Here is a 24,506-nt window from a genome sequence, read left to right as displayed (position 1 = left end):
TCACGGATACGGCGATACCTAATATGTTTACATTTTTTTTATTTATGTAAGTTTTACAAAATAATATCATTTTTGAAACAAAAAAAAAATCATGTTTTAGTGTCTCCATAATCTGAGAGCCATAGTTTTTTCAGTTTTTGGGCGATTGTCTTAGGTAGGGTCTCATTTTTTGCGGGATGAGATGACGATTGGCACTATTTTGGGGTGCATATGACTTTTTGATCGCTTATTATCACACTTTTTGTGATGTAAGGTGACAAAAAATGAATTATTTAGCACAGTTTTTATTTTTTACGGTGTTCATCTGAGGGGTTAGGTCATGTGATATTTTTATAGAGCCGGTCGATACGAACGTGGCGATACCAAATATGTATACTTTTTTTTATTTATGTAAGTTTTATACAATAACAGCTTTTTTAAAACAAAAAAATTTATGTTTTAGTGTCTCCATATTCTGAGCCATATTTTTTTTTTTGGGCGATTGTCTCAGGTAGGGGCTCATTTTTTGCGGGATGAGGTGACGGTTAGATTGGTACTATTTTGGTGGGCAAACGCCTATTTGATTGCTTGCTGTTGTACTTTTTGTGATGTAAGGTGACAAAAAAATGGTTTATTTAGCACAGTTTTTATTTTTTATTTTTACGGTGTTCATCTGAGGGGTTAGGTCATGTGATATGTTTATAGAGCCGGTCGATACGGACACGGCGATACCTAATATGTATACTTTTTTTCCCCCCTATTTTTTATCTTTTTTTTTTTACTTTATTTGGGGAAAATGACGTTTTTGTTTATTTATACTTGAATCTTTTAATTTTTTGGGGGGAAAACTTTATTTTTTAAACTTTTTTTAAGTTTATTTTTTTTGTCCCACCTTGGGACTTGAACTTTTGGGGGTCTAATCCTTTACAATGCATTCCATTCTGTATTGGAATGCATTGGCTGTATGAGTAATACTGTGTGTATTACTCATACAGCCTCCGGCCTGTGAGATCCAGGGGGCTGGATCTCACAGGCTCTTCACCGGTAGGCAGCGCGATGCCTTCCTTAGACATCGCGCTGCCTTCCATGCCATCGGGTCCCCCCTACAGCCGCATGGGGCCCCGATGGCACCGCCGCACACCCGCCGCAACCGCAGGTAAAAGCTGAATTGACCCCCCCCCCCGGCGTTGTGACAGGATGCCCGCTGAATGATTTCAGCGGGCATCCTGTCACAATTAACCCCCGGCGTGCCACAATGTCTGTTTAAAGTTAGGACGCCCTGGGTCCTTAAGGACTCGGGAAACAGGGCGTACCGGTACGCCCTAAGTCCCTAAGGGGTTAAAATGAATGCTTTCCCCTTTTATAAATAAGTAAATAATGACGCAAAGCTGTGGGGCTGGTATGCAACTTTTTCCAGGGCTGGTTTTTATCCCCAGTCCGGCCCTTTCACTGACCACAGTGTTGACTCGCCTGAGCCAGTGATGATTGAGAGGTAAATTTTTTGTGTCAAGAGGGCCCAGAAAGTAGGCACCTATGGGGAACCTACAAAGTGTTAGAATCGAAACAGTGGGGTAAAAGCAAATAGTTTTTATTTTTTTTTACTTTTTTAGGACATTCAGTTATCAGCTGGACAACATTTATAAGCTTGTATGAAACAAACTTCACTGAATAATAAATGTATATGGCAATCCCATGTGCATGAGCCTCAGAGGTACAAGCAGCTTGTTCATGCTTCCGACTTTCTATCTTTCTGACACAGCAAGGTTCAAGAAAAACAGCTGCGTTACCTTTATATGAAAGATTAGAATGTGCTTTTATAACAAGGGCAATAATCATCTGAAGCAGAGAAGCAGAGCAGCATAATGCCCCCTACAGTCTCAGTGGGGGGCTATTTTACCAGTAGGTGTCTGTTAACTCAGCATGTGATAAGCACAGGAAAAAGGTGGCACAAAATCCAGCATTTTGTATGAACTGTCAGGCAAGTCAGGCAAGCTATTATCCTAGCAGGGAAGCCTACAAACTGACGTAAACTATCAGCCCATCCCTGCAGAACATTTTAGTAAAGCAACAATTTTGGCTTAAATTGGGAGGTAGGAATAATTTTATGAGTGGAATGCAGAGGCTGGTGGGTGATGTACCCACAGGTGATATTGCATAAATTATTAACAAAAAGCATTCCTTGTCCGCTGCTGTACTCAATAAAACTCTAAAATAATGTAGCATTGCCTTTTGTAAATGAAGCTGAAAACCAATAACATTTAACACAAAATTTGACTTTCTTGCAGATCTAGAACAGAATTGTAATAGTTCAGAAGAACTACTCTAGGTCCTGGTGTTACACAGTGGCGTAACTACCGGGGAAGCAGGTGCTTCGGGGCCCGGGCTGCCAAGGGGGCCCGGCGTCGGCAGCGTGTGTGACAGTTTATTTTCAAGTTCTATCGATGTCTTAACCCTTCACAGCAGCTGACCAGGCTCCCTCGCTAATATGATCTAATCTTTCTTGTCTCCTAAAGTCTTCTGATGTGTCTGGGATTCGAACCCACAACCTCCAAAGTCTGAGTGTGTATCAGAGGCAAAGCATTAACCCTCACAACCATAAAAGCTGCATTACAACTGACTGAAAAAAAATGATACTTCTACTGTTATAGCTGGCTAAGTGTACAGCTATACACATGACAGCTGCCCCAACACACCCAGCACTGCTATATCTCTATATGACAGCTATCCCAGCACACTCAGCTCTGCTATATCTCTATATATGAGCAGCTGTTATGTGTATAGATGTACACTTAGCCAGCTATAACAGTAGAAGTCTCAAATTTTTTCAGTCAGCAGCAAGGTGTCTCCTATGGTCTAGTGGTTAGATGCTTTGTTTCTGATACAGAAGGTCGTGGGTTTGAATCCCAGCAGAAACCTTTTCTGAAATATAAGCACTGACTCCATATATGGACATATATGGACATATATGGGGGGGGGAGAGGCACTTGATACTGGCACTTTTTTTGTGGGGGGGGGGGGAGGTGGCACTATGATACTGGGACATGTGGGGGGGGGAGAGAGGCACTTGATACTGGCACATGATGGGGGGGCATTATGGGGGACACTACGCTCAACTGGGGGCATTACAAGGGGGTATTTTTGCACTGTCACATTATAAGGAGAATTATTACTACGGGGGGGGGCATTATGGTGGGCTTTATTACTCCCCCATGGTATGACCCCCTAGTAGCAGCACCAGCCTCTCCCTGCTCTGCGACCCCACTGCCCCTTCTCCAAATCCTTATTATGAAATCTTTCTCATTAGGATAAAGCACAACATCAGCTCCGCCGAGCCCCCGGCCAAAGTGTTGAAGTGGTGTCCGAGATCCCCAAGGGTCAAGTAACTGTAAGTTTTCATGTGAAATATGTTTGTTATACACATATAGCATCCACAGTGCCACACAATATACAGTATACCGCTACACTGTGCCCCACAATATACAGTATACCTCTACACTGTGCCCCACAATATACAGTATACCTCTACACTGTGCCCCACAATATACAGTATACCGCTACACTGTGCCCCACAATATACAGTATACCTCTACACTGTGCCCCACAATATACAGTATACCTCTACACTGTGCCCCACAATATACAGTATACCGCTACACTGTGCCACACAATATACAGTATACCGCTACACTGTGCCCCACAATATACAGTATACCTCTACACTGTGCCCCACAATATACAGTATACCGCTACACTGTGCCCCACAATATACAGTATACCGCTACACTGTGCCCCACAATATACAGTATACCGCTACACTGTGCCAAAGAAGTGGGGTTTACACAGGAGGAGGAAGGTGCGAAGCACGCTGGGGGGGGGGGGGGGCCCTTACAAATATTTTCTGTGGGGCCCAGTCACTTCTAGTTACGCCCCTGGTGTTACATATAGTGAAAAAATTCAGGCACTGCACTGAATTGATTGCAAATCCTAATATAAGAAACTATCAGGTGGAGAGGGAAGAGAAGGCATGGGCAATTAATTTCTATGGAACCTCTGTGACTTTGTGACATAAAGAAAACTCAATAGATGGCACAGTGGAGATGGTAATCTAGCTTCTTCCTAGATCCAGCCCAGTGGGGTACAGGTTCTCCTGGACAAACTCAGTGGGCATGGGCTTCCGCAGGGAGTGGCAAGGGGGGGCAAGCACTGGCGGATCCAGGGGGGGGCAACGGGGCAATTGCCCCCCCCCAGCTGCTCAGAAGTGGGGGGGGCGGCGGCAGGGCACAGGGAGATGAACGCTTCCATTGTGGAAGCGTTCATCTCCATAGTCATCTGTATGGCCGTCCTCAGGACAGCAATACAGATGACTGTGCTGAGGCAGGGGAGGGAGAGGCGTGTCCCTTTCCCTTCCTCTGATAGGCTGCAGGCACTAGGCCGTCAGCCTATCAGAGGCCTGCACAGGCGGCGCGATGACGTCATCGCGCCGCCTGAACCGTACAGAGAGGGACACAGGCCGGAAGAGGCCTGCATCGCATCGCTGCCAAGGCGGTAAGTATAAGTGTTTATTTTTTTTTGTGTACAATACTGGTGGCTACTGGCACATAATGGGGATCTCTGGCTACTGGCACATAATGGGGGTCTCTGGCTACTGGCACATAATGGGGGTCTCTGGATACTGGCACATAATTGGAGGCTCTGGCTACTGGCACATAATGGGGGTCTCTGGCTACTGGCACATAATGGGGGGCTCTGGCTACTGGCACATAATGGGTGGCTCTGGCTACTGGCACAGGGGGGGGCTGTCATTACTGGCACATAATGGGGGCTGTCATTACTGGCATATAATGGGGGCTGTCATTACTGGCACATAATGGGGGGCTGTCATTACTGGCACATAATGGGGGGCTGTCATTACTGGCACATAATGGGGGCTGTCATTACTGGCACAAGGGGGGGCTGTCATTACTGGCACATAATGGGGGGCTGTCATTACTGGCACATAATGGGGGGCTGTCATTACTGGCACATAATGGGGTCTCTGGCTACTGGCACATAATGGGGGGCTCTGGCTACTGGCACATAATGGGGGGCTCTTGCTACTGGCACATAATGGGGGCTCTGGCTACTGGCACATAATGGGGGGCTGTCATTACTGGCACATAATGGGGGGGCTGTCATTACTGGCACATAATGGGGGGCTGTCATTACTGGCACATAATGGGAGGGGCTGTCATTACTGGCACATAATGGGGGGCTGTCATTACTGGCACATAATGGGGGGCTGTCAATACTGGCACATAATGGGGGTTGTCATTACTGGCACAAGGGGGGGGGGCTGTCATTACTGGCACATAATGGGGGGCTGTTATTACTGGCACATGATGGGGGGCTGTTATTACTGGCACATGATGGGGGGCTGTTATTACTGGCACATAATGGGGGCTGTCATTACTGGCACATAATGGGGGGCTGTCATTACTGGCACATGATGGGGGGGCTGTTATTACTGGCACATGATGGGGGGGCTGTTATTACTGGCACATGATGGGGGGCTGTTATTACTGGCACATGATGGGGGGCTGTTATTACTGGCACATGATGGGGGGGCTGTTACTACTGTCGCATAATTGGGGGCACTATAGGGGCATTTACTGAGGCCACAAAGAAGGGGTGTTTTATATGGGGGGCTCTGTACAGTAGAATTTTATACTAGGACACATTATGGTGGGTACTATGAGGAAGGGGGGGGAGAGGAGTACTATGGGGTCATCTACGGGGGGCACTAAGAAGGGGTATTTTATACTTGCAAATTATGGGGGACACTGAGGGCATCTACTAGGGAATTTTATACTGGTACATTATGGGGGGCACTAGGAGGAAGGGGGGAGAGGAGCACTATGGAGGCATTTACTGGGGGCACTATATAGGGCTATTTTTTACTGGCACATTATGGGGGCACTATGGGGACATTAGCTCAACTGGGGGCATTACAAGGGGGTATTTTTTGCAGTCACATTATAAGGAGAATTATTTCTACTGGGGGGAATTATGGTGGGCTTTATTACTCCTACATGGTATGACCCCCTAGTAGCAGCACCAGCCTCTCCCTGCTCTGCTATTCCTCTGCCCTTCTCCAAATCCTTATTATGAAATCTTTCTCATTAGGATAAAACACAACATCAGCTCCGCAGAGGCCACCCGGGCAAGTGTTGAAGTGGTGTCTGAGATCCCCAAGGGCCAAGCCAAGTAATTGTAAGTTTTCATGTGAAATATGTTTTTGTTATACACATATAGCCTACACTGTGCGACACAATACACAGTATACCGCTACACTGTGTAGTCTGTTCTATAAGCACCATTGTTTTGTGGCGGCAGACAGAAAGTAATCTGGAAGTGCCCCTCCCGAGACCAGGCTCTGGATCCGCCACTGAACAGCTCATGCGTTATTATACTTTGTGATAATGAATATGCCCCTCCCCTTCATTACATTCTCAGAAACAAGCAGAGCATGGATGTCAATAAAATTATTTGGAAAAATTTCTGCTGACGCCCATGTCAGTGGGTATATGGAGAATTATTTTCAAGGCAATGCCTTAGGGTCCATTCACACGTCTGCAAAATGGGTCCGCATCCGTTCTGCAATTTTGCGGAATGGGTGCGGACCCATTCATTTTCAATGGGGCACAAAAGATGCGGACAGCACACAGTGTGCTGTCCGCATCCGCACTTCCTTTCCACGGCCCTTCAAAAAAATAGAACATATACTATTCTTGTCTGCAGACACGGACAAGAAAAGGCATTTCCATTATAGTGCCGGCCATGTGCGGTCCGCAAACTGCAGAATGCACATGGCCGCTGTGTGTGTTTTGTGGATCTGCAATTTGTGGACTGCAAAACACTTGCGGACGTGTGAATGGACACTTATGGAAAAAAGTATTCAAATTAGCTTATGTCAGCCAAACCACGGACTCCTCCAAAAGGAAGAGTGACCCATCTGTAGACAGCTGTTCTTTCCAATTGTCAGTACAGAGCAGGTTTTTATGTGTTCTAAAGCATTTGTTTCACCATAAAGTGATTTTACATGTTTATTAAAAGACTTGTCTCATCATAAAGTGTGTGTGTGTGTGGGGGGGGGAGTTCCCCAGACCCCACCATTTTCCAGAGACATGGCTGAGAAACATTCTGTCTGACGGACTAGGCCTATCAATGTATAACATTTGAATGGTTGATATATAACACTTAATTTCCCTAAGAACCTGGACCTACAATAACTATTATATCTTATTATCAAGTACTGTATAGATTGTAATAAGCAAATCTTTCACAACTGGCAAGTCAGCACTTCATCAGTGGGTGAATTTTCTAATATGGAACCTCATTTTCTACTTATCTGGAGGGTCAGGTGAAATGTTGGAATATAGATCTATGCTTCTATTATACACTACCTGGCCAAAAAAGTCACCACCTGGATTTGAATAAGGAAATAGGTAAGAGTCTCCCAGTTGGTCAGGTCTAGGTTCAGCAATGTTATGTTTCCAAAGAATGAGGTAAGCTTACTACCTGAGTATACTGAATGACCAGGTTATTCCATGAAAGGATTTTTTCTTCCCTGATGAAACGGGCATATGCCAAAATGACAATGCCAGGATTCATCGGGCTCAAATTGTGAAAGAGTGGTTCAGGAAGAAAGAGACATCATTTTCACACATGGATTGACCACCACAGATTCCAGACCAGAACCTCATTGAGAATCTTTGGGATGTGCTGGTGAAGACTTTGCGACGTGGTCCAAATCTCCCAATACAAGAACTTGGGGGGGGGGGAATGAATGCAACGCTGGACAGAAATAAATGTTGTGACATTGCAAAAGCTTGTGGGAGCGATGCCACAGCGAATGTGTGCCTTAATCAAAGCTAAAGGGCGACCCAACAAATCATTACCGTCTGTGACCTTTTTTGTGGCCAGGCAGTGTGTTTTCTTATAGGCAGCAGGAAGACAGCAAAAGGAATAATCAGAGATTTGATCAGAATTGTAAAACATAATAAGAAATTAGGGGTGCTTTCTATTTTCAGAGTTTCTATAGTCACCCTTGTAACCAGGTGAATAGGCATGCACTAACCTGGTAAGTTTGTGCTAAATAGTGACAGCTCTAAATGATGGCTTGTTCAGGTAGGCCCAACAATCAGCTGCTGCACCATCAGGGCATAGTGTTGGGTCCTTGTCTTGAGGGCCAAATCTTGTATAGACCCAGAGTTGGTTTCCAGAGTAAGCTGGAGTGGAGGAATTCCCAGAAACGCCACTGACAGATGGTCTTTCTATAGGAAAAAGAATGATCTCAGCTGATTACAGTGAGCACCTATTGTGGGAATCTCAACACTCCAGCTGGAGTCTGAAGCCCAACCCTGGCTCATCTCCAACGGTAATGAGCAACCTTTAATTGGGCCTTCTGAATTAAATTAAATACTTCCTATAGTAGCAACCAGAATAACTTTTACATTATGTAGGTTTTTATGGCTACTCCTCATTCCAGATTTTTCTTTTTCTTGGTCTTCTCTCACACAACTTTCCTGCAACTGACCCCAGACAGAGCTGTACAAGTAAGAATAAAACTTACCTACAAAACATTTTACACAAGTTCTTTCACATATTTACCTTGTCAATTGATAAATTCCCTTAATGATGTCTACTCCTAAATAAGGTCATTCTCGAATTACATTAGCCCCAAAAAATTCAGCCTTGGTGACAGATGTTAATGCCTATGTATAGCCACATATTTTATCTGCTTCATGTGTATGATGTATGTTACAAGTCAGAAGTCTAGAAAGTTATCGCATCAAAAAAAATTCTAGCACCCAAAACAGTCCAAAAATTTTGGAAATCTTGCACTTATTTTCTGGAGATAACAGAAGGATATGTTCCCAAAGCAAGAGGAGGTTCACACATTTAAAGTAACTATGCAGGTGAATGTGCTCTCATCTGTGAGCCTCCGTCTATGAGCTAATGTGGAGAGCTGGTAACAAATAGCAGCTCTTGCTCAGGCAGCCTCGAGATCAGCATAATCTATTATAACTAGGGATGAGCGAATCAAAGTTGACGAAGTGGAATTCGATCCCAATTTCAGGAAAAATTTGATTCGCACCAAATCCAAATTTCCTCAAGCTTCATGGTAACGAATCACATTTTTTCCTAAAATGGCTACTGCACGTGTTAGGACATGGAGCAAGGAACTCTGGGAACAAGGGATCACCCACAATGTCATGCATGCAGCCAATTAGCAGTCAGCCAGCCCTGTGATGTCACAGCACTATAAATAGCCTCAACCATCTTGGATTAAGCCATTTTTCTGTGTACTTAGTGTAGGGAGAGATGTCAGCTAGCGCTAGGGACAGTGGTAGAAAAGACTTTAAAACTTTTATTTTGCTGTATAAAAGGGAAAGGATAGGGAGGAATCAATCCACAGTATTGAAGCAGAACAGGGTTCAGTAGGAGAGGTTACAGCCTGGGTAATATGAACACTCCTATTACACCTTGCTGCACTGACTAGGGATCCAAATTGCCATTATACAGCTCTGTAATTCCAGCAAACCGTTCTTGTTATTGGGGTGGAAGTGCTGTTTGATATAGCCATTAACAGGGTTTATTAAAAGGAAATATTTATACGTCTTATTTGTCCTTGTTAGGTGCAGTTATATGTTCTAAAGCATTTTTTGGCTTGTATTAGTGGGGAAAAAAGGGTTTATTAGCTGTTGTGTGGTGAAGTGAGAAAATTACAGCCCTTTTTGGCGTGTATTAGTGGCAAAAAAATATATATTATTTGCCGTTCAGCAGTGCAGTTATATTTTCTAAACCCTTTTGTGGCGTGTATAAGTGGGAAAAAGTAAGGGCCTATTTGCCGTTCAGCAGTGCAGTTACATGTTCTAAAGCCTTCTTTGGAGTGTATTAGTGGTGAAATGAGAAAATTACACACTTTTTTGGGGTGTTTTAATTTCCTTTTTATTTTTTTATTTCAGGCCTAAATGTTCAGGCACAGGTCGAAGCAGAGTAAGTGTGTGTGGAAGCAGGGGTCGCAGCGAGAGGTCCCGGTGTCATCTAGCAGTCGTGTCTTGACCAGCAACCCAGGGGTTCTTGAATGGTTGACTCAGTCATCCACTTCGTCCCAAGTGACATGAGATACCCCCAGCCAAGAGTAGGTCGGTTCGTCAGACACAACCCTTAGTTAGCATGGCCCGGAAGCAGGCCCTGTGACCTCATCTGTCCTTAACCTGCCTCTGTCCTTATCTGTTCCCTCAGTCAGCCGGGCCGGCGCCACCACCCGGCAAACCCAGGCAAATGCCGGGGCCCCCTGATCCTGGGGGCCCCACTGTGCCCGCTCACTTCTGCAGCTGTGTCCTGCCTGTTTTGAATTCTAGGGCAGCTTACCCCAGCAATGCAGACAATTTTCGCCATGTGCACTGCTGGGGTAAGCGGCCCCAGAACTCAGAACAGGGTAGATGGAGTTGTTTCGGTAGATGATCGATCCTATGCTAGAATGTAGATGTTAGAAGGAGTTCTGTGACATCACTGGTCACATGCTCCTTCATGGTCACATGACAAACCCTGACGGCAGCAGCAGCTTGTGGAAGGAGGAGGGGCTGTGCCTGCCTGCAAGATGCAGAGTGAGGGAGGATGTGCTGCTGGAGAACCAGAACTTGTGAGGGGAAGCATATGGAGCTCATATATGAGGGGGCAGGTGGAGCACTCAGGGGCAGTGGGGTTCAAGTGGAGTGGAATCTGGTGCAATTAAGGGGGTTTATCATACAGATCCAGGTGTATTCTGAGGGCCATGATGTGTCTGTCAGTCTGTCTGTCCCTGTATGTGTGCCTCTTTCTGTGTCTATGGCCTCATGCACACCGGCCGTGTGCATCACGGATGCGGACCCATTCAAGTGGAGTGGAATCTGGTGCAATTAAGGGGGTTTATCATACAGATCCAGGTGTATTCTGAGGGCCATGATGTGTCTGTCAGTCTGTCTGTCCCTGTATGTGTGCCTCTTTCTGTGTCTATGGCCTCATGCACACCGGCCGTGTGCATCACGGATGCGGACCCATTCACTTGAATGGGTCCGCAATCGCTCAATGGGAAGCACTATGGAGTGCTTCTGTGGTGTTTCCGTCCGTGCCTCCGCACCGCAAAAAAATAGAACATGTTCTATTTTTTTGTGCAGTGCGGTCGGATCATGGACCCATTCAGGTTGAATGGGTCTCAATCTGTCACGGCCGCCGCACGGACGTTGCCAGTGCATTGGGGTCCACAAATTGTGGTCCCCAATGCACCGAACGGACGCATAACGGCAGTGTGCATGAGGCCTGAGGCATTGCTTAGACTCCATCCCACAGTCTAGCCAGTGCCTAATGGGTTACGGTTTAGACCACCTTGTGGTACATGTTGATAATTCCCTTTTAAACCTCAGTCCATGTCCCCTCAGTACTGGGAATCAGTGGGAGTCATATTATAAGGTAACAAAAGGTTGGAGCATAACTAAAGGTGGAATTCCCTTTTAGATAGAAGTTGGTTGATGATTACACAGGTGTCTGTCCCTGTGTGTGTGTGTGTGTGTGTGTGTCTGTGTGTGTCTGTCCCCGTGTGTGTATGTGTCTGTCCCCGTGTGTGTATGTGTCTGTCCCCGTGTGTGTATGTGTCTGTCCCCGTGTGTGTGTGTGTGTCTGTCCCCGTGTGTGTATGTGTCTGTCCCCGTGTGTGTGTCTGTCCCCGTGTGTGTGTCTGTCCCCGTGTGTGTGTGTGTCTGTCCCCGTGTGTGTGTGTCTGTCCCCGTGTGTGTGTGTGTCTGTCCCCGTGTGTGTGTCTGTCCCTGTGTGTGTGTGTGTCTGTCCCCATGTGTGTGTCTGTCCCCGTGTGTGTGTGTGTGTCTGTCCCCGTGTGTGTGTGTGTGTGTCTGTCCCCGTGTGTGTATGTGTCTGTCCCCGTGTGTGTATGTGTCTGTCCTCGTGTGTGTATGTGTCTGTCCCCGTGTGTGTGTCTGTCCCCGTGTGTGTGTGTGTCTGTCCCCGTGTGTGTGTGTGTGTGTCTGTCCCCGTGTGTGTGTGTGTGTCTGTCCCCGTGTGTGTGTGTGTGTCTGTCCCCGTGTGTGTGTGTCTGTCCCCGTGTGTGTGTCTGTCCCCGTGTGTGTGTGTCTGTCCCGTGTGTGTCTGTCCCTGTGTGTGTGCCCCTTTCTGTGTCCATGGCCTCATGCACACCGGCCGTGTGCATCACGGATGCGGACCCATTCACTTGAATGGGTCCGCAATGGCTCAATGGGAAGCACTACGGAGTGCTTCTGTGGTGTTTCCGTCCGTGCCTCCGCACCGCAAAAAAATAGAACATGTTCTATTTTTTTGTGCGGTGCGGCCGGATCATGGACCCATTCAGGTTGAATGGGTCTCAATCTGTAACGGCCGCCGCACGGACGTTGCCAGTGCATTGGGGTCCACAAATTGTGGTCCCCAATGCACGGAACGGACGCATAACGGCATTGTGCATGAGGCCTGAGGCATTGCTTAGACTCCATCCCACAGTCTAGCCAGTGCCTAATGGGTTACGGTTTAGACCACCTTGTGGTACATGTTGATAAGTGTAGGCAACGTAGTTGCCGTATTTGTGGGAGGGGAGGCTCCCGCACTTACTACTTAAGGCGCCTCTGTGCCCTCCCCCCGGCAGCCGTCGTCTCGATTCCCGGCACTGCAGCGTGGCCGCGTCACTTCCGGGTCACGTGGTGCATCAGCGTCCGACGGCCGCCGTCCTGCGTTCCACAGCGCTTCACCTCCGCACCTGATTCCCGCTCCCGTCCGGCAGGTATCCCGGCACAGGTAACGGTTGGGTACCCTCTGGCTTCATGCCCCCAGGCAGCGGAGGGTTCGGTAGCCGCGCGCTACTTCACAGCAGGCACTTTCACGATTCTCCGCCGCGTCACTTCCGGGTCACATGGCGCATCTGCGTCCGACGACCGCCGTCCCACAGTGCTCACCTCCACCTCCCGTCCGGCAGGTATCCCGGCCAGGCAACGGACGCGTGCCCCGCGTCCAGGCGGCGGAGGGTTCGCAGCCGAGCGTCACTTCCCTCCCCCGCCGGGCAGCCACGTAAGCCGGGCGCACGCGGCACAGTTAACCGTCAGCATCCCCCTAGCGGCTGTCCCGCCTACCTCCATGCACGTCCCGGTCCGCCGGAGCGTGGTGTCGGCACCCCTGTCACCAGTCACGTTCGCGGCTGCGGGCCCTAAACGTTTTAACTCCTTGCTTCCGGCATGCTGCGGGGTCCATCCACCCAGCGTGACAGCATCCACGCAGGGCGCACAGGGAATGGCATCGCCATATTCCGTATCCCATGCGTCCGTCATACCGTGTCATCCATGGTCGCGATACCGCACCAGCCAGTACGCAATTCAAGGCACGCCCACGCAGCATACGGGCGGCACATACTGCATACACGTCCGGTGTTTTATGCTCCACAGGTTGTTCATTATTGCCAGTCGGTAGTTGGTACGGTCAATATCATTGATGCATTTTATCCCATAAATAGGTGTCATCTCAGACTTCAAGGGCTCGCACGGTCAGAGTATCAAACTCCTACGAATCCTGGTGCAGGTAGATTTCAGTAACATAGTTAGGTCAGGCTTAGTTTTTGTAAGCTGACCTGGTGCTCTGTTTGTTCACAGCCAAGTAGTCATATACCTCGTCCATCAGGATCCGGTAAAGGGAAATTTATTTTATTTTCTCTCCTCCCTTTCTCTCTCCTCTCTTCCTCGCTCTCTTCTCACCAGGGGTTCCATTCCTCACCAGGGGTTCATTCATGTACAGCCATTATTAAAAAATAAAAAAAAGGGAAATATATAACACAGGAAAAAAAAAATAATAATAATTAAAAATAAATAAATAAAAAAGGGGGTTCTCCCCACGTCCTCAGACTCACACGCAGTGTCGGCACGTTCAGCCGCGGCAGGTCTGTCACGTCCTCAGACTCACTCGCAGTCCTGGCACGTTCAGCCTCGGCAGGTCTGTCACGTCCTCAGACTCACTCGCAGTCCCGGCACGCTCAGCCTCGGCAGGTCTGACACGGGCTCAGACTCTCACGCCAATTCCGTCACGTTTCAGCATTTGCCAGTTCTGTCACGTCTTCAGACTCAACGTAAGTCCTGTCACGTCCTCAGGCAAACTCGTCAAGTCTGTCACGTCTTCAGACTCGGTCAAGTCCTGTCACGTCCTCAGGCACTCGCGTCAAGTCTGTCACGTCCTCAGACTCAGTCTAAGTCCTGACACGACTTCAGGCATACGCAACTCCGTTACGTCATCAGAGACGACGCAAGTCCTGTCACGTCTACAGGCGCCGGTATAGTCCCACCTCGGTACGGCTTACAGTCCGAGCCTACAGGTCTCCTGCCTCACACGCATCCACTTGAACCCACTCACACGCAGTTGTGGGCCTTCACGGTCATCAGCTGTCACGGCTGTACATGCCCCGTCTCGGGGTTCACTAGGTGGCAGGGGGTGTCAGGATACACAGGTGTTGCGCGTAATTTCCCTCAGGCACAGCTTGCACGATTAGTCTTTCTTCCCTAACTAGTTCACCAGGGTGCATGGTACGGGCAATCGTCACGTTTAGCTAGCCATCGTGTCATGCATTTTTATATATTCTAGATGGAGCTGCCACACAACCAGGTTCCGACTGCATCCGCGTCATCCCAAGCCAGCGGGGACGTACAGTCAGAAAGAGGCGTGACCCCTTCCCTGAGGTCATGGACCATATCCAGAATTACCACAGAACTGTTACGCAGAGGGATTCCTTTCCCTGCATCTGCCAGGAAGGCCGAACTTTTCCGCTTACTACAGTCCGAACCAGGCTCGAGTCAAGAGATGTTTACGCCCAATACCATACAGACTTCTATTACCCAGTTACACGCGGCAATTGACAACATGGCGTCCTCCATGTCTGGCTTCCAAACCAGTCTAGAGGCAATTCAGAACAGGGCATCCACATCCAGCGCCGGCGCCCCAACACCCATGTCTCCGTCAGTTCCCTCCACGTCTGCGGCGACCCCCCCCCCCAACTTCCCTAATGTCGCACCGTCGCATTTCATTCCGGCTAACGTTAGGCAGGATATTCTAGACGGTAAGGATGTCAATTTAGCCTGTTTGCTCATCGCCACACACGAGGTACCCGATAATAAGACCATCGCCTGCGGGGAGGTGTCAGTCATTCTCAAGTCACGGGACATCAGGCTAAACCGCAAACTCAGTATTACTGAGTTTGTGCTGGCGTTTAGCCTATACCGGGACGTCATCTGTTCCGTGTCGCCCAGTCGCCGCGAGGAATTAGACCTGTACCTTTACAAAGTAGTAGACTTAGGCCACAAATACGGTGGCACGGCCTTCTACGAGTATCACAGGTCTTTTTCCGCTAGGGCAGCAGCCTTACTCACACAGTTCCAGCACACCGTCGACTGGGCAGTGACTGACACTGAGCTTTTCTGCCGCCATTTTGCTGGCTTGAGAGCCCCCGCTTGTTCCACTTGCAGTGCACACTCCCACACCGCAGAGTGGTGCTCCTCCAGCAATCCTCCGTCAGGCAGCTCCCAGACTAGGCAGGCACCCGATAGCGTCATGCCCAAATCCGCCACAGGGGTCGATAAATTAGGCAGGCCCATTAAGTACTTAGGCAAATCGCAAATTTGCAACAACTTCAATTACACAGGGTGCTTCTACAGCCAATGCCGGTTGCTGCATTTATGCACCAACTGCTTCAGGGCCCACCCCAAGACAGCGTGCCCCTAGAAAGGCCTCCACCCGGCATGACTAGGCAGGGTGCATGTTGACACGCTAGCCACATTCCTGGCTGATCATCCAGACCAGCAGTGGGTCAGGTTCCTCTTAAACGGTTTCACCGTAGGTTTTCACACAGGCCAGATATCTCTACCACAGTCCACGTATGAATGCAGGAATTTGCTGTCTGCTGTCAGGAACCCCGAGGCAGTCAGCAGCCTCATTCAAGCAGAGTTGGCTAAGGACTACCTGATAGGTCCTCTGCGCCAGCCCCCTTTCGATTGCTGGAGAGTTAGTCCGATAGGTATGGTTGTTGGCAAGTTCTCAAATAAAAAACGCCTGATTTATGACCTGTCAGCTCCACATTCTTCTGACGTGCCTAGCCTCAATGCTCTCATTCCCTCCGAGGAATTCGGCATGAAATACGCGTCCATAGACGAGGCTATTCAGGTCATACTGTCTTTAGGGCAGCACACGTGGCTGTCGAAAGCGGATATCACCGACGCTTTTAAACTGCTGCCCATTCACCCCCAACTATGGCAGTGGCATGGCGTTAGGTGGCACGGGCTTTATTATTTTGCTAACTGTCTCACTTTCGGCTCAAAATCAAGCCCTTGGTTGTTCGATCAGTTTGCCAGCAGTCTACACTGGATCCTTGAGCACACCTTCAGTGCCCATCACGTCATCCACTATCTAGACGACTTTCTGCTGATCGAACCTTCGTCTCGGCCTCCAGGTGATCTAGGAGTCTTGACCGAAGTGTTCAGCAAACTCGGTGTTCCAGTAGCGAATCATAAACTCGAGGGCCCACACACCAGTTTGACCTTTTTAGGTATCCAACTAGACACCGTCACGTTGCAAGCTAGTTTGCCTCCGGACAAGCTATGTAGAATCAGAGATTATATCCACAAGTTAGCTTGCGCAGGCATTTGTTCCAGGGTAGAGCTCCAAAGTCTGCTTGGCATGCTCAATTATGCCATGAGGATCATCCCGCAAGGCAGGACTTTCATCTCCAGACTCCTTAGCCTTCTTCCATCAACCACCGACCAAGATAGCCAGGTGAGACTAGATCAACAAGCTCTGGCCGATCTAGTCATGTGGGACCAGTTCCTTTCCAACTGGAACGGTATTTCATTGTTTACTCCCTCAGTGTCCAGCCACTCCCCCGTTCTCCACGCCGATGCTTCATCAGCTCTGGGCTTCGCCGCCATTTACGGCAACCACTGGATGGCCAGCGCTTGGCCACCCGAGGTTACTTCCATACCTGGGTTTTCTCAGTCATCCTCACTGTTCGAGATCTACCCCATTGTCGCTGCAGCACAGGCGTGGGGAGCTTACTGGCGCAAGAACACAGTGTTGATTCTGACCGATAACGAAGGTCTGGCAGCACTGATCAATAAGGGTAGGTCAGACTCCAGTGAAATCATGGCCTTTTTGAGACGGTTCATCTGGTTGGCTTTACAACATCAGTTTCATTTCGAATGTGCACATATTCCCGGCAAGGTAAACGTGGCTGCAGATGCTCTATCTAGAGGTAAACGGCAATTTTTCTTTAAGATTTCTTCAGAGGCGGACCCCGTACCAACCCCTACACCATCGTACAGCCTGTTAGTCATGCCTTGAACACGCACCTGGTCACAGCCAGGCTCCTCATGCAGAGGTCATTGTCCGAGAATACGGCTAGGATGTACAAGACGGCATGGTCCCATTTTTCTAGGTTCCAGCTAAAGTGTCCACAACTGGGCATGGACGATATTACGTATTTACTTGCGTTTATAGCTTTTTACCACTCAGACCTCAAACTAGCACACGGCACAATCAAGTCATACCTAGCCGGTATACAACATTGCTGGCACATCTCTTACCCAGATAGACCCTCGCTATTCTCCGCTCACCCTATTAAAACGATCCTCAAGGGGATCCAGAATTCAGCAGCAGTCAGCACAATTTCCAGAAGACCCTTCTCCGGGGACATGTTTAAGTCCTTAGCAGCCGTCCTAGATACCAACCCCTTCGGGTTAAGGACTAGCGCCCTAGTTAAAACCGCCCTGTATCTATGCTTCTACGGCTTCTTATGACCCGGGGAATTCACGTGCCCTATTTCCCGCAATACTTTCATTCAGAAACAACACTTACTACACATAGGCTCCCACTACGTGCTCACACTTAATCACACCAAAACGACCAGACCTGGCGAGACCACCAAGGTTAAGTATTTTTCCACGGGTAACGCATGGTGCCCAGTAGATGTATTTAACGAATGGTCGGTGGTGATCAAACATGACACACCTCACTCCCCTTTGTTGTCTTACGATTCCAGCCCACTCACTATCCAGACTTTCCTTAGGTTCGTCCGCGCATTGTTGCCGGGTCTGGGTGTGGATCCTTTGAGCATTACCGGCCATTACTTCCGGATAGGCACAGCGTCAGCTGCCTCTAAAAACAATGTACCGGGTTACATTATAAAGAGATTAGGGCGTTGGAAATCGTTATGCTACACTCGCTACATCCCCAACCCTAAACGCGAGATGTCTTTAGCTTTCCGGAATTTGTTACTGTGATATGTGTTAATACAGTACTTTGCTCACATTACTGTGTCATGTGTTTTTGGCCCCTTTAGGCCACCCTTTACAGCAGTTCCGCCACGCCTCTACTGCTATGCTTAGGTCACGGGTGTTCTGATAGTCGATCCGAGTACAAGTGTAGGCAACGTAGTTGCCGTATTTGTGGGAGGGGAGGCTCCCGCACTTACTACTTAAGGCGCCTCTGTGCCCTCCCCCCGGCAGCCGTCGTCTCGATTCCCGGCACTGCAGCGTGTGCCCCTCCCACCCAACCCCTTTTTTCATCCTTCCATATAGGGTGGCCCCCTTTAGGCCACCCTTTACAGCAGTTCCGCCACGCCTCTACTGCTATGCTTAGGTCACGGGTGTTCTGATAGTCGATCCGAGTACAACTCCCTTTTAAACCTCAGTCCATGTCCCCTCAGTACTGGGAATCAGTGGGAGTCATATTATAAGGTAACAAAAGGTTGGAGCATAACTAAAGGTGGAATTCCCTTTTAGATAGAAGTTGGTTGATGATTACACAGGTGTCTGTCCCTGTGTGTGTGTGTGTGTGTGTGTGTCTGTCCCCGTGTGTGTGTCTGTCCCCGTGTGTGTGTGTCTGTCCCCGTGTGTGTGTGTCTGTCCCCGTGTGTGTGTGTCTGTCCCCGTGTGTGTGTCTGTCCCCGTGTGTGTGTCTGTCCCTGTGTGTGTGTGTCTGTCCCCGTGTGTGTGTCTGTCCCCGTGTGTGTGTCTGTCCCTGTGTGTGTGTGTGTCTGTCCCCGTGTGTGTGTCTGTCCCCATGTGTGTGTGTCTGTCCCCGTGTGTGTGTGTCTGTCCCCGTGTGTGTGTGTGTCTGTCCCCATGTGTGTGTGTGTCTGTCCCCGTGTGTGTGTGTCTGTCCCCGTGTGTGTGTGTGTGTGTCTGTCCCCGTGTGTGTGTGTCTGTCCCCGTGTGTTTGTGTCTGTCCCCGTATGTGTGTGTGTCTGTCCCCGTGTGTGTCTGTCCCCGTGTGTGTGTGTGTGTGTGTGTGTGTCTGTCCCTGTGTGTGTGCCCCTTTCTGTGTCTATGGCCTCATGCACACCGGCCGTGTGCATCACGGATGCGGACCCATTCACTTGAATGGGTCCGCAATCGCTCAATGGGAAGCACTACGGAGTGCTTCTGTGGTGTTTCCGTCCGTGCCTCCGCACCGCAAAAAAATAGAACATGTTCTATTTTTTGTGCGGTGCGGCCGGATCATTGTGGTCCCCAATGCACGGAACGGACGCATAACGGCAGTGTGCATGAGGCCTGAGGCATTGCTTAGACTCCATCCCACAGTCTAGCCAGTGCCTAATGGGTTACGGTTTAGACCACCTTGTGGTACATGTTGATAATTCCCTTTTAAACCTCAGTCCATGTCCCCTCAGTACTGGGAATCAGAGGGAGTCATATTATAAGGTAACAAAAGGTTGGAGCATAACTAAAGGTGGAATTCCCTTTTAGATAGAAGTTGGTTGATGATTACACAGGTGTCTGTCCCTGTGTGTGTGTGTGTGTGTCTGTCCCCGTGTGTGTGTGTGTGTCTGTCCCCATGTGTGTGTGTGTCTGTCCCCGTGTGTGTGTTTCTGTCCCCGTGTGTGTGTCTGTCCCCGTGTGTGTGTCTGTCCCCGTGTGTGTCTGTCCCTGTGTGTGTGTGTGTGTGTCTGTCCCCGTGTGTGTGTGTCTGTCCCCGTGTGTGTGTCTGTCCCCGTGTGTGTGTCTGTCTGTCTGTCCCCGTGTGTGTGTGTCTGTCCCCGTGTGTGTCTGTCCCCGTGTGTGTGTGTCTGTCCCCGTGTGTGTGTGTGTGTGTGTGTCTGTCCCTGTGTGTATGTGTGTGTGTGTCTGTCCCTGTGTGTGTGTGTGTGTCTGTCTGTCCCTGTGTGTGTGTGTCCCTGTGTGTGTGTGTGTCTGTCCCTGTGTGTGTGTCACCATCACCATGCCCACAGCGTTCCCTTTGTCTTGACACAGCTGCATCAGGACATTCTGTGCGGGGCAAGATGAAGATGGAAGAGGAGGCAGCACCGCCAGCATGGAGTCCGTGGTAGAGGCACACTAAGGACGTAGGTAACACTACTACATGATCTACACTAGTGTTATCTGTGGTTTACATAGGACTACAGGTAACACTATCACATTATCAGCACTAGTGTTATCTGTGGTTTTACATAGTACTGCAGGTAACACTACTACATTTTTTGTACTCAGATAGCCATGACTGTGTTATCTATGCTGTTACATAGGACTGCAGGTGATATCTACTGTATTATCTGTACTCAGAGAGTTACCACTGTGTAAGGGGGCCCACTGAGACTTTATCGCCCAAGGGCCCACATGATCCTGGAGCCGGCCCTGTCAGTCAGACAAGTATTTCTAAGCTTCTAGAGGAGAGTCAGCAGCCACTGCTAAGATGTGGGGGAGACATCCACCACTTCCTACAGTAAGCGGGAAAGTAGTGATGAGGAGAGTGGTGTGGGAGCTGGCTACTGACCCAGAAACCGTTGGAGGACATCAGTGATGTGCAGACAGTACTCGATGATGATGATGCAGCTGATCGCACTGGTGAATTAGGGGCATCATCATCATCGGGAGAAGAGGGTGGCAGCTTGCTCGTGAGGCATCGGCAGAGCCAGCAAGTCTCTACCACCACCACCACCTGCTTCGCAGGAGCCTACCGGCCCAGAAAGTATTGGTGCAGTGGTTTACGGAAGCAGCAGCGGTAGCAGTCAGTCAGTGCGGAGTGTTGGGGGTAAAATTACCTACTCGGTGGTGTGGCCGTTTTTTGATAAGCTGCCGGAGAAAGTGAACATGGACATTTGTAAAATCTGTGGGCAGAAGCGTGGCTAGGGTGCTAATGTTGGCACTACGGCCCTGCGTCAACATATGCAGCGTCACCATAAAGTGGCCTGGGAGAACCGTGGCTCCGATGTGGTGGTCCAGTCTGCCGCAGCAACCGCTGCATCACCCAGTGGCATGCACCCGATTTCAGGCAGTCAAGGATCCACCGCCTAAGCCGAAGGGAGCTGTCTGTCCTTCCCATCATCTGCTGGGCCTGATGCTCCTGCTCCTCCTCCTACTCCTTGTCAGTCATTCCATCAGCAATCGATCACTGAAGCGATTGCCAAGAGACAACAGTATGTGTGCACTCATCCAATGGTGCAAAAGCTGAATGTGCTCCTAGACAAGTTGCTGGTGCTGCAGTCCCTCCCTTTCCAAGTGGTGGACTCTGCACTTTTCAGAGAACTGATGGCTTGTGCTGAGCCGAGGTGGAGAGTGCAAAGCCATTATTTCTTTGCCAAAAAGGTAGTACCAGCCCTGCACCCACCAGCCATGTAGAACAGAAGGTGGGTCAGCCCTTGAGCCTGTCGGTGTCTTCCAAAGTACACGGCAGCGCCGACATCTGGAGCTGTAACTATAGTCATGGACAATACATGTCCTTTACGGCCCACTGGATGAATGTGGTTCCTGCACAGCCACATGAGCAACTTGGCCAGGTGGTGCCGCTTCCGCCTCCATGTTCTCACGCCGTTGGTCCTGCGACAATGTCCGCCTCTGCCTCATCCTCCAGCGTGTTTTCAGCCTCCACTGCAGTGACAATTCACAGTGCCCCTCCAGCATACCGCATGTGCAGGGAATGGCGGTGTCACGCTGTTCTGAACCTTGTTTGCCTGGGCGAATGGAGTTGCACAGGGGAGGAACTGCTCTGTGTCCTTCATCAAGAAATCGAATCCTGACTTTCTCTGCGACAACTCGAATTCGGAACCATGGTGACCGACAACGGGAAGAACATGTCGGCACTGCATCAAGGAGGGCAGAGCCATGTGCCCTGCATGGCACACGTGTTCAATCTGGTTGTCAAGCGGTTCCTGAAGTCTTCCAGCCATCTGCATCCTAAAAAGACATCCTAAAAATGGCCAGGAAACTTTGCATGCACTTCAGCCACTCGTACACCGCAAAGCACACCCTCCTTGAGCTGCAGCGGCAGAACGGCATTCCCCAACATAGGCGGATATGCGATGTTTCCACCCGTTGGAATTCCACCCTCCATATGTTGGACTGACTATACAAACAGAGAAAGGCCATAAACGATTTCTTGATGATCCAAGCGGACAGGAGTATTCCTGTAACTCACCTAGTTGATCAGTTAGGATCTCAACTGCGGAAGCAATGGACATCCACTATTATCCCACCGCCCTTGTTTTTGGCTGTGGGATTCGCGGTTACTCAGTATGTACTCCAGGCGTCTCTCTCAGTCTTGGGCGGAGAGTTTGGGGTAACAAAATCATTTACCGCTATCCATCTAATTAGTTACTGCTGGAAAGGAAGGTCCCCCAGCATTACAGGAGTCACAAGTTAGTATAAGCTTGTGCACAGTTCAGAGTTAGTATATAGTATGCCCTCAGTTTAGTCTATAGTATGCCATAGGTTCAGGGTTAGTATATAGCATGTCCTCAGTTTTAGTATATAATTTGCAGTAGGTTCAGAGTTAGTATAGCATGTCCTCAGTTTTAGTATATAATATGCAGTAGGTTCAGAGTTAGTATAGCATGTCCTCAGTTTAGAATATAATATGCAGCAGGTTCAGAGTTAGTATAGCATGTCCTCAGTTTAGTATATAATATGCAGTAGGTTCAGAGTTTGTATAGCATGTCCTGAGTTCAGTGTTGGTTTGGGAATATCGCCTCACACCAGCAGGAACCACCCCACTCTGAGTTCCAGGACCTTAATCAGAGCAGGTAACAGGCATATACTTGCGGTTAGTTGGTCCTGGCTAGGAAGCCAGCAGTGGGGAAGCCAGTGGCAAGAAGGTAGGCAGTCCTTCACAATGTTGTTAGGGATCCAGGTCTGGATATGTGGACAGAGTCCTCTGATGCAATGGAGCTAGCAGGGTGCGCACTCCATTAGTGGAACACCCTGCTTAGCACCTGTCTTCTATTTAAGGCCCAGAGGTAAGTGGGCGGAGTCACAGGGAGCCGCTGCGATCCAGGCTGTACTGTTACAGTACCCCCCCCTTAAGGGACCCCTCCGGGGTACCCCACTAGGAGAGGGTCGGTTGGGAAATCTTCTATGGAACAATCTTTGGAGTCTGGGAGCATGAACGTTTTGCACATCTTCCCAAGAGTCATCCTGGGGACCATACCCCTTCCATCTAACGAGATACTGGATCTTCCCCCGTCTTCTTCTGGAATCAATGAGCTGCTCAACTTCAAATTCTTCTTCTCCTTGGACCTCTATCGGCGGCAAGGGTCGAGGATCATTTGATAGGAACGGCCTAGGTCTAAACGGCTTCAGTAGTGACACGTGGAATGTGGGATGTACCTGTAATCGAGGAGGAAGGGTGAGTCTCACCGTGTTGGGGTTAATAATCCTATCTATCGGAAAAGGACCCAGGAATTGTCTTCCCAATTTCTTGGAAGGTACCCCAAACCGAAGGTTTCTTGTTGATAACCAAACCGAGTCTCCGACCTGGTAGGGAGGATTTTCTCTCCTACGACGGTCGTAGTAAAACTTCTGTCTTTCCTTTGCCCGTTGAAGGTTGTCTTTTAGCGTCTTAAGGGTAGTTTGCAAAGAGGTCAGATAATCGTCTGTGACTGGAACGTTTGTGGGAAGACTGGTTTGAGGAAGAGACCTAGGGTGAAATCCGTAATTAGCAAAGAATGGAGTATGTAATGTGGAGGAATTCGTAGAATTATTATAGGCGAATTCAGCGAGAGGAAGTAGGCCCTCCCAGTCATCCTGGAGAAATGAGCAGTGACATCTGAGAAACTGTTCCAGACACTGATTCACCCTTTCAGTCTGCCCATTAGTTTGGGGGTGATAGGCGGTAGACATTCTGTGGTCGATTTGAAGTCTGGAACAAAGTGTTCTCCAGAATTTGGATACGAATTGCGAACCCCTGTCTGATATGACCTGGCTAGGAATTCCATGTAACTTAATAATATTAGACAGGAATACCACGGCCGTTTCCTTGGAGGAGGGTAACTTCTTGAGGGGTACGAAGTGTGCCATCTTAGTCAGCAAATCAACTACCACCATGATGGTGTTGTTTCCTCTGGAAAGGGGAAGTTCAACTATGAAATCCATCGAGACCCATTCCCAGGGTCTGTTGGCGATGGGAAGACTCATTAGGAGACCATAAGGTCGGTTCCTGTCAGTTTTACATGAGGCACAGGTCACGCA

This window comes from Bufo bufo, chromosome 3, assembly GCF_905171765.1.
Source record: "Bufo bufo chromosome 3, aBufBuf1.1, whole genome shotgun sequence".
Taxonomy (NCBI): Eukaryota; Metazoa; Chordata; class Amphibia; order Anura; family Bufonidae; genus Bufo; species Bufo bufo.
Note: the sequence above shows the minus strand (reverse complement) of the source record.